General features: G+C 40.7%; 1 protein-coding gene across 1 annotated transcript in view; it reads left to right on the top strand.

The window, feature by feature from the left end:
* chst8 (carbohydrate (N-acetylgalactosamine 4-0) sulfotransferase 8) overlaps positions 1-19,084 on the top strand; it is a 160,409-nt gene that overhangs the window by 20,677 nt on the left and 120,648 nt on the right. The window lies entirely within an intron of this gene.

Here is a 19,084-nt window from a genome sequence, read left to right as displayed (position 1 = left end):
GCATTGGATCAGTTCAGTTGTGCAGCATTGGATCAAAACAAAATAAAGCTTTCAGTACTCGTTAGCTTACTGCTACAATTAGACACTGCGCCCTGCCCACTCTGTTGCCAGATTTGAGAGAAATAAGCAACCAGGTCTATGAAAACAAGCCCCAAAGAAGCAACACATACATGATGTTGTGTAATTTGAAACCACATTAAAAAAAAAAAAAGTATTTCTAAAAAAAAAAAAATCCCGATCCCCGATTTTTTTTCTCCCGATTACGATCTTTTGAAAATCACGTGATCGGCTCCGATCCCCTGTAGGGAGGGACGGCCCTGGTTTTAGTTAAATAAACACAGTTAAACTCACACACAGTGTTTTATGAACATATAGGTTCACTTTCTGAATAAAACAAAAACAAATGAACCAAAGAAAGTGAAAAGCAGATTCAAGCAGTATCGTATAGATTCACACTTAAAGTATTAGAAAACAGAACAGTACAGTTTACAGAGAAGAGATAACATCTGATCCTTTTACAAAAAACACTATATGCTCTTGTTAGGTAGTAACATTGTAATCCTGCTAGTAATCCCCAATTTCTAGAGATGTAGCAACAATCCAGTATCCTGATTATGTAATCCCGTTACTCCCAAAGCCTGGGTGTTTGGCTCAAGAATTTGGAAAGATTGTGAGGTAGATCCTCATCTGTCTTTGTCTTACTACGCCCCCCCCCCCCACACACAAACCTGATCCTACACCAGACAAATGTAATCCCACCAAAACTGATCCCTCCTGGCCACCTTCAATAAGCTGATGTAAGCAGAGCTGTATGTTTAGCAGGTAAAGCTGTTCATTTCTCTAAATTAGCCTGTCAATCACAGCATATATCCCAGGACTCATTTCCCTCTTCTGCTGATTAATGGCATGGAGTGAGTTTCTCAACGTGCCATATGCAATTCATTAGCTTCATCTGCAGGACTCAGCAAAAACCATGTCCAGTCCTGCCTCTCTGTTTGTGACCGTACACAAGTTGAGGAGATACAGCACTGTAATGCTGCTTGTTAGTATGCTAATGTGTATCAGTTTAACACACCTTTCCATTTCCAAGCACCACGTTATGAGACAAGTAAGTATCCCCTCCAGGTTGACATGCATCATGGGAGAGACCCATCAGGAAGGGTGGCCATTATTCAGATCATTCCCACCTAACGAGACTTATTTTTCCTTCACGATTAGCAAATATGAGCCGGGGGATTCACAGCTGGTTACATATGCAGTAACCCTAGGGTGACTTTACGCAAAGCTGCTTGGAATAAATTGATCAGGCTGTGTTTATTCACCAATCTGCGGATTATTCCACATCTTTCTCACTGGTGATTTACGACAAAGCCTATGTAATATTGCCTGTGTGCATTTTTCTTTTAATTGAAGCAATAACGGTGATTCTCAGTAGGTAAGGAGTCACGGTTGATTCCATATTTCCATACATTTTTGACAAATCACCGAACATGCATTCCCGAATTGCCGGACGTTTATGAACTCTTCAATCAAATGTCAATTGTAATTAGGCCACAAACGTTCCATTGATTTAGTGAGGGAACCATTTCCTCAGTCACTTAGCTAAGCGCTGCACAAATGATTCAGAGCTTTGGATCTGCAGATTGATAACTTATGTTGAGCCGGGTGATTTCTTTGATGTCATATTAACTTCAGCTGTCAGATGGCTTTTTGGACTCGATCCCGCTCCATTTGCTCCATTTTACGACGCGTGTTTAACGAACCTGGGACGCCGTGAGCTTTGGATAAATATCCACCAAGTGATAGTGACACCTCACACTGTATCATCCCTAGTTGCTATAGGTAACGGTACTTTTAAGGCTTCAGTGACTCTTGCAGATCGGCCCTAAATAGCTCGGGTCTTTTATCCCTGTGTCTCTAACTTTATCTTGGCAGCTGTAGCATGTCGTCTGAGGGAGCGCTCCCCAGTGAGGCTTCAGAGAGAGAAGGAGATGCTGCAATAAGCCTGAGGAGAAGTTAGTGTTGTGGAGAGAGGAGGGGCTTTAGTGGGTCTTTTAATACATTTAAGGGGTATTTTAATTATTGATTAATCTGCAGATAATTCTCTGGAATCATTAATGAATAGCTTGGTCTATAAAATGTTAGTATATTATGTAAAAAGTCCATCCGATTGTCTGAAGCGCCAAACTGATGTCTTTTATAATGTATTATCCGTCAGAAATATTCAGTTTAATGTGTTATAAAATGATACAATGCAGAATAGTTAGCTGCTAGAAACCCCAAACTGCACTCGATTGGCACTGTTTTTGGAACTTAATCTTATATTTGTTTGTATCTTTGGAGGATGGCGCTTGTTCGAAATAGAGAAATCATTGAAATGATTTAATCAAGAAGGCCAATGACAGCGTTGTCTGGCCACTTTTTTCATTATCAAAATAGATGTCATTTTTGTTTTCATCGATCAACTAAACGAAAAGTGTTTTTGAGGTCCGGAACATACATTTTATCCAAAAACTGATTGTCTGCAGGATGGAGTTCACATACATGAAAGGTATACGTTTATGCCACACTGTAAAAAATGGCTGTGAAATCCACAGTTATTTACAGTGTTTGTGCACAGTAAATTACTGTATACTATTTTAGAGTATAATACCGTGTTTCCAACCAAAAATTACAGTACCTCTGGAGTTACTTTAAAAATATCAGTAGTAACGTCCCAACTGTAGAAAATCACAGTAACCAACAATACACTGTAGAAGATCACAGTAACCAACAATACACTGTAGAAAATCACAGTAACCAACAATATACTGTAGATAATCACAGTAACCAACAATGTGCCGCTACTGCCAAGATGGCATGAAGGAATAAGTAAAAGCCAGCTTTCAGACACATATAAACCAAAAAGGTGACAAATACCTCATTCACACCAACGCAACTCCGGTTCAATCTCCGTGCTAGAGCTTTTCAGGTTCAGATCCGGTTCTTCGGTTTAGCTCCGGCTCTTTTCACACCGCCCAGAATCCGACTGGTGCTGCGTCATTGCGTCATCGTTTGCGTCATGACGTAACCGTTTGCGTGCCTGCTTCATAAAGCCAAACCGCGCGGAAACCCCTCACAGCTGACACCGACAACAACAATGGCCGACTGTGCTCCAGCTTCCTCTGTACCTCTTCGGTAGACCAGATTCCCAGTAGGTAGCTGGTCTCTTCAGTGGACCACTGCTACTAGTTAAGTTTCTCCATCGTTGTGTACAAACTGGATAAAACGCTGGCTTTTTGTTGTTGTTCAGGAGTTGATCCCGCCCCTGCCCCCGCCTCAACATAAGCGTGACGTATGCGGTGCTTTTGCTCTGTCTAGCCGGACAATTTTTTGATGCTCGAAATGAACCGGATTCCGGAGCTAAGAGGCTGCTCCGCTGCGGTGTGAACAGGAAAACACGGTGCTTTTCAAGCTCCAGCTCCGAACCGGCCCTGAAACACTGTTGGTGTGAATGAGGTAAATGTTGTGTAGTGGAAGCTTAGAATAATGAACAAAGCGGGTCTAGTCCAAACTGAACATTTGACTATATATTAATGCAGCAGTTTAGTTGTAGTGGAAACATGCACTCGACCTCTCGTATTCACTTAAATATAAAAAAAATGGAAAAACACTTGCTGTCAAACATTTTAAAGTTAAACAGAATTATTACCCTTATATTTAGAGGTAAATCAGTTCACAATATGTTTCAGCATTTCTCCTGTAACTTATGTCAGTAAGCATACAAACAAATGATTGCACTGCTTTAAATCAAACATGTTAGAACAGACAAAAGGTCACAACGCGTCTGGAACAGTTCAGCTTTTTGACTATTCAAAACTGCATGTTACAGACGACAGGTGTCCCACACTGTAATAAACAAATGCTTTATAAATAAGAAATTTGTGATTCATTTGTCTTTGAATCATTCATTCCTAATACGCTGTGCAAACATCAGTGTGGTCCCTGCAGGGAGAGAGTTTCCATGGTTACCGGGACTCTTTCATGTTCACATGTGCCCCTGCTCCACTGCAGCATTGTCTCGGCTTGCAAAATGTGTGAACACAAAACACTTCTTGTGAACTGCCAATGGACATTTCAGTAATAGGCTTTGGGTATTACAGGGGGAGGTTGGGGTCCTGAAACATGCTCATATTTAACCTTTTGTTCTGGTCTTTTTAACATTTACTTACAGAACAATCAATACCTTATGATACCTTTGATTGATTTGATCTAATTGGGACCATGTGGTCTTGAAAAGGTTGGAAATTGCATATTGATGCATATTGTAGGAATGATTCAAACCATTTCAAAATGGACTGTGTGATGTAGGATAGTTTTACATTTGCAGACCGAGAACAGTGGCAAGTGTTTCTAGTGAAATTTGAACGGGACACCGATTCATACACCCTGCGTTTTCCATCACTTTCCAGTACAATTTCCTTTTTGATTGAACAGTATCCAATCACCTTCAAGCCCCACAGTTGGAAAATGGCTCATTACTAGTAGGAATATTTGATTGTGGGGAAAAAATACATTTGTACCTTCTGCTGGAGTCATTGAGGTTAAAAGGTGAATCTTAAAAACCTAAGACTGAAAATAAAATGGATAAGAATGAGATTTTCGAAGTTATAACATGACTGTGTGTTTATGAATATTTACAGTTCAGCTCAGGTGTTGATAATGACTTTATCTATTAAGCGACTGTATGCCATTTAGCACTGCAATAACTAGTTAAAGAACGACCATTATTTAAGGACTGCCTTATAGCATAACTTTCTTTGTATTTATTTAGAAAGAACGTGAACACATACATATCGTACGATTAGATATTTTCAAAAAATGCAATTTCTGAACAAGCTATTTTAAAATCTACACTATGCAATAATTTGGTTTTAACTGTTTTGTATGGATTTGTTGGATTTGGATTTGGACATGCTCCTCCATACACGACCCGTATCAGAGAATCTGATTTATTTTCTTCACTGAGAGATACAAGAGTGAGAACCTCGAGGGAAATCACATCATATTACAGTTTCTTCTCAGACTATTAGCAGTATATGTTCAGATATCGCTCCTATTAGCATCATGTGATTGCTATGATCTCTCCTGTGAATTCAGCTATTACTTCCTATTTAATTTGCATGTCATATGCATCAGGAGTACCCGTCCCCGTCCCCGTCCCCGTCTGTCATTTACCAGTCTATTACTGTAACCGCTATTGAGTGGATTGACACACATCTCCTTATGCCTGCAATATCTAATGAATGATTCTTAGTATATAATTACACCCCCCAGTATTGTATGAAAGGCTTTTATGAACATGACAGAAATGAATTAATCTTGACATTCATGGGATGAACACGCTGAAAGATATTATTTTTTTATATTTTACTCATTACATGAGGAACACATCTTAATCTTTGTATGCATGTGTGTTTTTGTTAGAAAGCTTGCACATATATTACGTGTGTGGTCAGTTTCACGCTGTCTGTATTTTCTGTTTACTTGCAAACCAACTCCCTTCATCTTCTACGATGATGAAACGCGGTCTCTGAAAGAAGCCGTGCATGAAACATGATGTTGATAAATGTATTATCAAATGGGGTTTAGCGCTGGGCGGAATAAACATGAAGCACATTATCTCATCATGAAGATATTGGGACTTTGAATGTCTATGAATACTGAAAGCAGTTTTTTTCTGAACACAGGTTTTGAGCAATGGCTTATGATTAAGTTGCAAATGGAGAAGAGGAGGCAGCAAACCGCCGGGAAGATAATAGCCTGTTGTTTGTCCCCGGGGGTCAGAGAAAACTAATCATAATACTCAACTTCTATATTGCTACTCACTCTCTTTCAATTATTCTCAAGAGTTAAAGATGTGCGCCCATTTTTGGGTTTTCTTTTTATTTGTAAACTTCCAAAATGTGGGGCAGGGTGCCATCTGGAGAGAAATTAAGTGGGGAGAAGTGTCAAGTTTCATTTCAGAGCAGCATGTTGTGCGTGTGAGACGAGTGCTGGGAGTTGATTCATCAAATTCAGAATGATATGACTTTTTTACACAAAAAAACACTCATTTTGCCGCCTGGGGCTTATCAAGTCACATTCGCTGTTCATTCAAGAGGCCTCATACCTAAAGATAGCTTGTATTATGAATGTGATTTTGCAGATAAACAGAACTTTCCTTAAACCGATTGCCAAGGTCATAATTCTAGTTCAAACTAAACTATGTTGTGTTGCTACTTGTTATGGTCAAAACTGCTGTTCCAAAAACTGCATTTTCACAAATGACCACTAGACGCTGGCTACAAAAGAGACTATGTCCGTTTCTCAATCTCGAGGAAACTGGCTTCCAAGCCAATATTTCAAGGATGCTACGTCATTGAGTGCCGCCGAAGGACTGTTCCAATCTCCAGCATACTTGGAATTCCACCGAGGCCGCGTCCTTGGTTTGGGGGAAATTTCAAGGCTGCACATGGGTAGACTTCGCGTCCTTAAAATCCCCACAATGCTTTGCGCACGGACCAATTTCCCCAAATCTGTGGCGGAAAATGTAAGGCGGGGCCTCTCATATGACGCACACCTGCACACTTGCTAGCCTGTTTCACTCTTCGTTTTCCGAATGCCAGGAAGGATTCTTGCCTAGCTTCTGAAGGAAGTGACTCGGAAGACATGTGCTACCAAGCAAGCATCCTCGCGATTGAGAAACGGCCTGTGGCTTGGAAGCATACTTGCTTAGTTTCTGAAGGAAGTGACTTGGAAGTACGCGACTACCAAGCCAGCATCCTCGCGATTGAGAAACGGCCAGTATCTCCATGTTAAAAGGGCCAACTTCACAGCATGTAAACCTTGTACAAAAATCAGATTAGATTTCTTTAGCATATTTAATCTTCATAGAACACCCATAGAATACCAATTTAACAGCAGAAATAAACATCCGCAAAACAGTGAAGATACAGTATACAGTATATCTGGCTAATTGACCTATTTAGAGGCTTAACATTGTTTATATAAAAGGGCGTTACCGCTTGGAGTGACAGGTGGATGCTGTCACAGAAAGCTCGCCGCTATCTCTCTGTTCTGCTGAGTCACCTTTAGTTCTACCGACAATCTCACTCTTAGTCCCATTTTTCTAAAATCGGGATTAAGCGCCACTTCCAAGATGGCGAAAGGTGATGGTGATACCATTTAAGTAAAGTGTGTCACCATCACATTTGAGGATTCTGTTTTGGCCATTGTCCACACTTAGTTTTCATACATCAGTTTTTATTTCATGTTATCTCAAAGTGACTTTCAAATACCTTTACAGAGTTTAGTGAGGTTCGGTACCTTGCTCAAGGGCAACTCCACATGTTGACTGCAGAAACCACTGACCCTCAGATTGGACGGACCTTTATTCCCTGAGCCACAGCCGCCTCTCTTTTATCTGTCTCTTGCTCATTCTGTATGTACAGTATGTATCCTTGGCCTATATTCACATCCATAACTAAACTATCTCCCCATCATACTAGACAACTGCACTTGTCATTAAAACATCTCTCAGTGAGAGTCTGATACTTGTATCAATTGGTTTCTATAGGGTTAGGGTTAGTTAACCTCTGCAGCGTTCACCTTCCTTGATAACAGGAACAGTTCATGTTAAACTAGCTGCAGGTCAGACCCTCTTGCTATGTTGATTTAAATGTGGACAACCGTTCAGACTCTATATTTATGTCTAGCACAGGAAATGCAGCCACAGAAAAATGATCTGCTACTCTACGACTGCCACCTTGAAGTCATTATCCAGCCTCAGTATTAAAACGTCCCCTGAGTTAGGACACTATGTTACAAAGGTAGCCCCCTGCCACAGAGCTTATATAAGGCTCGTATCAACGAAGAGATAACAATGAATGGTGTCTGCAGAGCCAACAAGCTGCCAAAGATTTAACAGCCACTGCTTGGAGCCCCATTAAAATAACACTCTGACGCCAGCTATAACTCACACTCCTGGAACATGTCCACATTGACCCATTGCTGCTTTGATTGGACTGTTCTGTCAAAAGGTCCAGCATCACCGTGGAGAAGGTTTATGAGGCACAGCCAGAAGCCGCGTTTATTTTATCGAAGGCATTTCAAATAAAAAAGAAAACATCAGCAATGTCATTCATTCCACCACTTGGTGATGAAATGTAGTCGGCTGTCGGCATTTCTACAGTCAGCATTGCTTATTTGATGCAACTAATTAAAAAGCAACCTCTTAAGCTTTTTTGGGGGGTTTTCATGTTTCTGTAGTTTGTTATATAGGTTTTTGTGCATTTGAATGATCTGCAATGGCTGAAAACGTCACCCCACCGCCTGAAGTGCCTCCATTGGACTACTTTGTTTATATCTTTGACACAATGACATCATTATTTAACACATGTGCTTCTATTGGCTAGCGTTTCAACACATTGTACGTGATAGGCTAAGGGGCGGGACATCTCTAAGAGGTTGACCAATCACAACAGAGCCGGCCAGCTAACCAATCAGAGCAGACTGAAAAGAAATGCTGCAGCTCAGGCAGTATGAGAAAAATAAAGAGCTTTTTGAACAATAAAGCATGGAAACAGTAGAGGCACTAAATACAAATATGAAACCTGAAAATGGCGTAAAAAGGCCCCTTTAATTCAGGCTAACTCACTCATGTTCTGCTAATATGTATTGCATCTATGGCTACTTACTTCACGTCCACTACCGAAGCTTGTGTGCCATATGCTGTGCTAGGAAAACAGATAATGAGCGTATTATTACAGCTGGTACAGTATTGCGGCTGTATGTGTTGAACTGAATCATTCAAATGTTTTGTTATTAAGCTTCAATGTGACTGAGACATACATTTATTAATATCCATAATATAGGGCAATTATAATCATTCTTACTCTGGTTATAAGTGGGTGTGCTGATTTTCTTCTGAAGGATATAAATACATATGTTCCTATCAGCAGTAAAAGTTGTATATATAGTGTATAGCAGGGGTGTCAAACTCAAGGCCCAGGGGCCAAATCCGGCCCGCGTCTTCATTTCCTGTGGCCCCACAAGAGCTTGCAAAGAATATAATATGTTTATTATACGGTTACATGCTACTTTACAGAAGCACGTTGCCCATACTGTAAACTACATGTCCCACAATACATCTCAAATTTGACATTTTCTCCGAATTTGACTTTTTTTGTCAAAATATGCCTTTTTTTCTTAGAATTAGCCTTTTTCTCAAAAATTTCTTTTTTTTCAAAATGTCACTTCTTTTTTTTTGTTTTTCAGAATGGGGCTTTTCTTTTAAAATCACATTGTGACATTCTTATTGTGACATTCTTACTGAAGAGACTTGCAATTATTTGCCCTAGACTTCTGCTTTCAGACGTAGCTAATTATTAAGTTATTACCCTATCCGATAATAATCCAATGCAGAGGCAATAATGTAATATAATACATTATTTTATACATATTCAATATTTATATGTATTTTTATATAGTCTTAAAGTTACAGCCGGCCCTTTGAGTGCAACCATAATGCTGATTTAGCCCGTGATGAAATTGAGTTTGACACCCCTGCTATATAGGAAAGCATTATGTATTACTGATCAAGGCTTTATATGTTGTTTTTGTATCTTTTTATTTCATTATTCACCCACCTGGCTTCTTATTATTTGCCACCTGCCATTTATTTAGTATTGCTTTTTAAAGATTTAGCTTGAAACGTGCTGATGCAAACAGAAAACACAAGGCATCCTTATATGACTGATTGTGTTTTTTCCTTTATTGCATTTCTTGTAGAGCAGTGCTTCTCAAACTTTTTTCAGTAATGTACCCCCTTTGAAACATTTTCTCAGCCAAGCACCCCCTGACCGACCCCGAACATTTTTGATCGAAAAAGCCTATACAAATAATTCCAATATAGTGATGTTCCCTCAGTGTGTGATGTATTAACTCCTTCATGCATTACAACAAACTAAGGATATTTTCATTTTATGCATGAAAAAAAATTACATAACGACATCTTTTTTAAACTGATTTTTCCAAGGAGTTTTTCAACTGAAGTAATATCTGTTTAACAAGCCAATGAACAAAATGATATATTATGCAAAACTATAAAATACAATACACACATTTGACATGTTTATATGGGGACCCCCTTGGTGGTTCTAGGAATATTTTATATAAAATTGTGTTTTCTATTTAACTTATTGTACTAAGATTATTTCTGTAATCATGCATGGTATTTTTTTAATTAACTTTTTTTCGTTTTTTTTTAAATCTCACGTACCCCCTGCAGTACCCCAACGTACCCCTAGGGGTCCGCGTACCCCCATTTGAGAATCCCTGTTGTAAAGTTGCTCCTATTTCTCTTGCTTATTTACCATGCTGTTAAAACTGTGGAAGCATCTTTCATGTTGCTTCATGGACGAGAAGATTCATGCCGTGTCTCCTGAGAGAAATCTGCATAATCATGAGCTATGTATGAAGATTAACTCCTCCAGCAAAGATGCATAATTCAACATCACCTGTATAAGACGTATGTTTTACTCACAACGAATACTGATGTATCTGCATAGGTGTGTCCCCGACAGAAGTGTGACAGTGTCCTGTGGATAGACTAGTGCTTTAATTAAGATGTATCCAAAGCGCAGTGACGCGCAGGTTGTTCAGAAACATAAAGGGGGCGGGGGTGACTTATTGTCTTGTATCAACACGCTTGATTCATTCCTGAGAAAATGGCAATCTCAAGGTTTCTCTCCGTGTCCTTTCTGCTACAGAAGATTTGTGGGCATGCTTTTAAAACTACCAGCCTTGAGTGTGCATAGGCCCTTTCTTTACCAGTTTAAGGCTTCTGCCCATTGTTTGCATGCTTTATTTATTTATCAAATAGTCAGTTGCCTTTTGCATTCATTCAAAGAAGATCTACGAAACTCAGATACAGATTGCAGTTATCAGTGTTGGTGGTGGCCATGTTCACTGAAGCTTGGGCGGTTATAGTGGGTATACCTAATTCATATCGCATGTTGACATTGACAGAAAGAGGAGGTTAGACTTGGAGTGATGTTTTCTGGTGATGGCACTGACACTTCTGACAACTTTAAAATCAGGAAACTGCGTACCAATTGTATTTTTTATTAAAAGTGAAAAAGTGAAACCTTTGTTTATTCCACTCACAGTTTTTAAGGGCGGCCATTACACCCTTTAAAATACAAACAGGCAGCTAGTAGTAGTACTGTGGGTGTTGCTCTTGCAAAGACATCCTAATCTCTCTCTCTCTCTCTTTGTTTAAAGCTACGTCTTTTCAATACAAACTGCGCAATGGAGGGGACAACATTTGCATCATCAAACCACGGTCCCATATAATGTTAGCGACCTGGCTAACGTTAAGGCCCGGACACACCAAGCTGACACCAAATAACTGACACAGACGGACCTGACTGTTGTGTCGCCTCGCGTCTCTCTGCGTTTTGGCCAACAGTCACACTGGAACACACCGCGAAGACTTCAGCCGACGGCCAAGAAGCACGTACGAACTGCGCATGCGTATGTGGCAATAACTCTCCTTACCAGCAGGCAGCGGTAGTGTGTATTCGTCATTCAAAAGAGGCAACAACCGGAAGACAGAGAAGAAGAACAGACTCCGTGATATAAACAAACAACACATAGCGTGTGCGTTCCATGTTCACTCTCCAGCGAGAAGCTCATGGGGCTTTCCTGAACCTGTGTCGAGAGGTGGAGTTAAAAGAAACCTCAGATTTGCCTTCTTCATGGTTTGTTTGGGTCCCTCACTTCCGTTTCGCTTCTCATGCACTGATTCGTTAAGCTGAACAACCAATCAGAGTGCTTTCTTTGGCCGACTGCCTTTGGCCGAAAAGGCGTCGTGTCGGCTGAAAAGACCCGACGGTGCGGGACACACCAATCTGAGTAGGGCCTGTCGACGCTCATCGTCGGCCTGACGCCCACCAACGCCGAAAATCGGGTTGGTGTGTCCGTGCCTTTGGTGACCAAAGCAAGAAACAACTTTACCTAACCTTCCTCTCATTGCTATGATAAAGGCTGAGCAAAACACCCCGTTGTATTATTACATTGTAAGGTGTTGCTACTTACGGATCTTGTGAAGTAGAGATAACTTAGAATCTCTCTTCCTCTATGCTTCCACCAACAACTTTATTGGGGTTACATTTGAGGTTCCACAGTTCACAATACTCTAGTTGTTCTATCGTCCGCCATTTCTGCTACCAGGAGATACCTACTTTTTGTTGAGTTGCAAACTATTTTGTTGAGTTCATTTTGGCATTTGCTCTCCGGTAGGTGCTGATGTAGTATGTGCTGTAGGTCCAGGGCTTCTATTGTGAAAGGGAAAGTGCTACCCAAAGGCAGACAGAGCTATATCCCCAAAGCAAGGCTTATGGAACTAGTTGAAATGCAGAGGGTGACATTATCCGAGAGCAATTTCGTTGTGCAAACAACATTTACTTCCTTATAATGAGCTAAAGCAACAATATTAAATCCATTGAGCTACACATGCATACACTCACATTTTAAACAATTCTGAATAAGCTATTTAGAAGTCTTTGGATGCTGATTACTGTGAGGTTTTTCTCAGTAATTGTAATGGACTTCGGTCACCATCATTTGTAGCTTCATTATTATAAATCCATTTCATATTATTGTATTGCAAAGCCCTGCATGTTACTATAATAACACCACTTTCCTCCGTAGCTCAGTCGCAAAATAAGACATTACAGTCCTGGTACTTGCATTAAAATACATTAGTGGGATTTATTATCTCTATGAGAATGCTTATTTGAACCAAACATCCATTTCACATTTCCATTGAGTCAAGCTCGATTAAATTCAACGTGTTGAAGATGGAAGAGAGTATTATCAAGCCAAGCTGGTTTGTGAAAGTCTAATTAAAGTCCTGCTTTTTAATGCAATATAAATGTCAAGCTCTGTGTGTGGCAGGATATTGAAATCAATAGGGCTTTAATATATGGGGATCCTCCGCCTGTGACAGGGATCAGCATGTCTGCGTCACATGTTGAAAGATGGTGCTTTGGAGTAGGCGGAGGTCTAGAGGCTCAGACTGTCTGTCCTCTGATCTAAAGCTGCTCTTCCATTTGTTTGACACCGGAGCAGAAGCGCAGCATCAAAAAATAGCTCTGGTTCATTCTTCAGAACAGTAAATCACGCCCGGAAAACTGGATTTGTTTTGGCTGCTTAACACTCTGTTGTCATTGTTGATAGGAATATATTTCCTTTCGCATTCTGCACCATCCTGTAAACATGCATTGGTTTGAAAGGGACAGCTCTTTCTTGGTTTGTATATGTACCTTTGTGACAGCTTTATAGGGCCTATAGCACCAGTAGAATAAAGTCATGAATTTCCCAGCAATCCTTTTGTCTTTAGTTTTTGAGAAACATTACTTACTCAGGAAGTAGAATTTATTACCAGCGAAAAATACCTGCAACAACAAGGGGTCATGGAAAAAGGAGCAAAACATTATATCAAACAAAACATACATTATATCATATGTGGATACTGAATTCAGACATCAAGCCATGGTGTCAGCATTTACATATATATGACTGTCTGCAGTCACACCAGACTGAAAGGAAATAATTTCTTTCTGATGTTAACGGGAATGAACAGAGATTAGCAGCAGGGCCTTTTAGTTAGCTGAGCTGAGTGTTTGTGTGTTGTGTTTTACGAGCCCCTTATATCAAATGTATAGTATGTATCATAGTCGGTTGCTTTCTCAAAGCTCCATAAAGAACAAAGCGTGTTGGTTGTGTGAGTGAAAGGGAAGCAGCTTCCGCAATGTTATTTTCAGATTGTATCAGTCAGAGTATGTTAAGCGCTAAAGTGTTTCAAGCATTTAACACGGCTGACGTCCATTAGGCTGGTCTGGGAGGAAGGGAAGTCCGGGCAGTGGGAGACAAAGGGTGGGGGTGTGTCTTAGGCACATTCCCGCTCAAGCTGATTACAGGACCTAGTCTAGACAATACCGAGAATTAGAGATAGGAGAGGGGTGGGAGGGATGTAGGGATAAAGGGGTCAATGGATGGAAAGATAAAGGTGATTTGAGTGAGGATGAGGGGTCAAGAGGTCAATGGTTGGAGGGATGAAGGGGAAGTGGGTGGGGCTGAAGGAATGAGGGGTGGAAGGAATAAAGGGATCTAGTGATGAAGGGATGAGGGGTAGGAGGGATGAGTTCATGTAGGGATAATTTGCTCGATGGTAAGAGAGGAGGAAGGGATGAGGAGAGGGACGATTGAAGGGATGTTTAGATGATTGTGGGGTTTTCTCTGGAAGTGTTTCCTTGTACGATGTGAGGGTCTAAGGACAGAGGGTCTAAGGACAGAGGGTGTCGTATTGTCATACTGATATTCTGTACAAACTGTGAAGTCCACTGAGACAAATCTAACATTTGTGTAACATATTGGGCTATATAAATAAACATTGATTGATTGCTGAAGGGATGAGGGGTGGAGGATTCAAGGGAAGAAGGAATGAGGAGAAGGAATGGATGTAGGGAGGAAGGAGTTAAGGAGTCAAGGGGTGTATGTCTGGAGGGATGAAGGAATGAGGGGAGGTTATTGATGTCAAGGGGTCAATGGTTGGAGGGATGAAGGGGGTGTGGGTGAGGCTGAAGGGATGAGGGGTGTAAGGAATAAAGGGGTTAGGGATGAGAGCTAGGAGGGATGAAGGTATCTAGTGATGAAGGGGTGAGGGGTAGGAGGGATGAAGTGATATAATGATGAAGGGATGAGGGCTAGGAGGGATGAAGTGATATAGTGATGAAGGGGTAGGAGGGATGAAGGGATGAGGGGTGTAAGGAATAAAGGGGTGAGGGCTAGGAGGGATGAAGGGATATAGTGATGAAGGGGTGAGGGGTAGGAGGGATGAAGGGATGAGGGGTGTAAGGAATAAAGGGGTTAGGGGTGAGGGCTAGGAGGGATGAAGGGATATAGTGATGAAGGGGTGAGGGGTAGGAGGGATGAAGGGATGAGGGGTGTAAGGAATAAAGGGGTTAGGGGTGAGGACTAGGAGGGATGAAGTGATATAGTGATGAAGGGGTGAGGGGTAGGAGGGATGAAGGGATCTATAAAGGGATTAAGGGGTCAATGGGGGGTAGGATAAGGGGTGTTGAAAGTTAACTTATTAACTTTATTGAAAACGCGTTGTATGACCTTTTGTATATTATAGGCGCTATAGTGTGCCTTGCCTCAAATGTTTTTCTTGTTAACTTAGTTATAACCTTTTAAAAAAGCAACAGCGAGGGAGAGTTTTCTAGTTCGTTAATGAATTGTCATTAGTGCTACGGTACAGAATCAATCTAGAAAGGATTACTGTATAGTTATATTAGCGGTGGTAGCGTTGAAAGTATGAGTGTAGTGTGTACCTGCTGAAAGTACCCTGTCCTTTAATTTCTTCTGCGTCTGGCAAAAATCATTATCAGTCGGTCCGGTTGCTAAGTTGCAGGTAGTAATCATAAACCAATTTATATTTTAATGAGCGTGACATTAGATGGAAGTGTTGAATGGGCCGTGCTCAACGATGCTAAGCAGAGGCAGGGAGGGAAGTTTGAGTCCTATTAAAAGAAGTAGAAAACCAGCTGACTATGATTTGTGGTAATTGGCAAGGCGTTCTGCTTGAGAGTGCAACACATCCCATTCAGTCACACTGTGTGGCTTCCATTCAAAAAGCAGCAAAAAGCATAATTATTTTTATTGCTTTCCCCCGCACAAAGTGAGTTCAATCGATCCAAACTGGATGGCTCCGGTCCCTCACAAGATATGACACTCGGTATTATAACACCTAATTATTTTTGCTGACTGATCCCGGGCCTGGCAACATTCACATAATGAGACGCTCCTCTGCCCTTCCCGCTTGAATTGTGAAGCGTCACCAAAGTTGCCGTGAAGTGGTGAAACTGGGAAGCGATACAAAAGTTACGATTCCCAGGAAAAACTCAAACCAAAAGCAACAGTCGACCAGCAAAACATGACGATATTCATGCTGCCATACCTCAGGAGATGGAAGAGAAAGATGGGAACATAGTGTCCCACGGGGTCAATGATGAAAAGCAAAAAGTAATATAAAAAAACTACCGCTTTTCAAAATAAGATATAAACTGCTTTTGCAGAGCTACTCTTTGGAAGGCCTCCCACACAATGAGTGGCCTGGTGCGACCTGTTCTCAGGGCTGCGTCAGCATCTACAATATTAAACTCTCTTGATAAAAGATGCACAATAATAGAGCTTCATCAGTGGAGTATTGTGAGGTGCTCTAAAGGGAAATGTGATGTTAAGTGAAAGCAGCCACACTCCACTTCAGCTGAATTCTGTACTGCACTGCATTCATCATGTGTAAGAAGAAGAAGTATCAAGAGTTGCAACAAAAAGTACTTGAAGTCTCAAGAGTTATTCACTCTCACGTCCTAAACGGCTTGTTGAAGCTCCTGCCCCCCCCTCCCTGTGAGCCCAGTGTGCTCTGATTGGTCGGGACGTTGTGAGGCTCGTTGCGAGCTGCTGCGAGCTGCTGCGAGGAGCGGAAAGGTTTCTGGGTCGGCGATACAGCGAGAACAAGCGAAACTCACCCTGAGCACACACAAACACTCACAGCCGAAGTAAAAGCAATAAGTGTGGCTTGATATTGAGTAAGAAAAAGGTTTGTAACGCTGTGAGAATGGGTCTGCAGAGAGCATTTCTCCACCATCCCAACTCGTCTAGTCAGCGTTCAGGGAGCTCCATGCAAGTCAATGGGACTCCCTGTTAGTTAGCCAAGGGGTCCTGGTGTGTGAGGTGCTCCAAGGATTGGTCCATTTGGGCACGACCCAAATGCAGGTTTTACAGGAAAAATACCTTTATTCAGTGGTTCAAGGATACAAGAGAAAAATACAGAGCTCTTCCCCGTGAACAAAGTAAAAAACAAACAAGGATCTAACAATGACAGACAGAAAAACCAGAACCTAAATACACACAAGACTAATCACACAAACACGATACAGGTGAGGCGGGAGGAGAAAACACAGGGGCACCAGGTGAACACAATCGGGTAATCAGGCAGGAGGGAAAGCAGACAGGAAGCAACAGGCAAGACGGGGGTGAACACTTTTCAAAATAAAACAGGAAACCAAAGACAGATCAAGACAAGGCAAAACACAACACAGACAGATCGTGACACCCTTCAACTATTGCTGTCATTAAGTCAAATGTAAAGTACAAGCTCTGAATTGTACTGGGGTAGAAAGTGGAATCAAATGGTGATAAACCACCAAACAAATACCGATAAGAAATGTACCTAGATTCAGTACTTGAGTAAAATAATGCACAGTAAATATATATATAGGGTATAAAGGAAGCCAAGAGACCTATAAAGTACATTTTAGATCAGTCTTATCACACATAAGCTTGACATATGTGTGACATAACTGAATGTATGGTATTTTCCGTCACCCAATAGTATTCAGACTACCTGTGTTCAACCCCTCCAGTTCACTTACATTGAAACTGTTTTTTAATATTTAGGGATACTAATTAAACACATATCAACAAACTGAAGGTCAAAGCTGGATCTGGTTTGTAAACAGATCATGTTTCTCTGCTGCTATATTCAACAGACCATAGTACAATACGCAATTCTGTCTACGCTTGATTATGGTGTATAGTCATGCTTCACCTTACACCGTAAAGCCTCTTGACTCAGTATATGACATAGTGCTGCGCTTCTTCACAGGTGATATATTTCTAACCCTCCACAGCATCTCATGTGCCCCCCATATCAAAAAGAAGGGACAAGCATTTCATGTTGTTTATTCACAAGGCTATACTGCAAACATCACCTGCTTCTGCTCTCAGGTTTGACCTAAATACAATGTTTAAAGTGTCATATCACAGGACATTTTACATTAGCTGTATTCTTGTTGAAACCAAATTTGGAGATAGTGGCTTTAAATAGTTTGCTGCACATAAATGGCTCTGAGGTCACCTGCAGATTCAGTTGTGAAAATGTATGTTTTTGACTGATTTGCATGTGTTTGTATTTTGTCTACTCAAAAAGAACAGCTGTTAAATAAAGGATCCAACAAAAAAGTCCACCCAAGTACAAAATAATGAAATAATTGTAGTAAGAATATCATTATTATTTAATCACATGGGGTTTGGTGACCCAGATAATTCCCTTATTAGCCAGCTGAACAAAAAACACAATTTTCTCAGCAGATTTGTGAACATGCCAGAGTGAGGAAAAGTGCAGGTGTGATTTATAACATGTTGGGGCTCTCTGGGTCACTTACATCGAACAGAGCTGTTGTTAATTGCTGTTGGTCCTGCAGATCAATCTACTGACCTGAAACACCTGTGTTCGGGTTCACTCTCCAGCAGGTGCAGCAACTTATATTCTCTGTAAGGCAAGGCAAGTTTATTTATATAGCACCTTTCAACACAAGGCAATTCAAAGTGCTTTACACAAATGAAACATATTATACAATTTCAGGCTTTTAAAAACACTCATTTAAAAGCAAAGATAAAACATGAATAACAAGGTGAATTAAAGTGACAGTGCAGTGTGAGATACACACATCTGAAATGTTTAGCTCTGACTCTCAATCATTGCTCACTTTTTAGCAGAAATAGATCAAATATAAATTATATTTGATGCAACTTTAGTTACATTTTCATGACTTTTCCAAAACTTTGGGAAACATATTGTTTTCCATAACTTTTCCAGGGCCTGGAATTAGCATTTTGAATTTCCATGACTTTTCCAGGTTTTTAATGACCGTATGAACCCTGATATACATGTACACGCACATGTATACATTCATATGTACACATTTACATACATATACACACACATGAATTGGGTTTATTTCAAAGGCTGAAATAATCATTTAATACCAAAAACCCTACATGAACTAAATCTGTGCTTTTTCAGAAGCCTTAAAGGCGTCGAGGGTTATTTAACGAGAGCAAACTCAGTTGTATTTTAGGGAAAATACTAAAGAAAATGATATTCTCAGCGTGCAAAAGGCGAAACTGTCAGAGGGGGCGGGGAAACATT

The sequence above is a fragment of the Notothenia rossii genome, assembly GCF_949606895.1.
Source record: "Notothenia rossii genome assembly, chromosome: 2".
Classification (NCBI taxonomy): domain Eukaryota; kingdom Metazoa; phylum Chordata; class Actinopteri; order Perciformes; family Nototheniidae; genus Notothenia; species Notothenia rossii.
The sequence above is the reverse complement of the archived record's forward strand: the minus strand, read 5'-3'. Positions and strand labels throughout refer to the sequence as shown.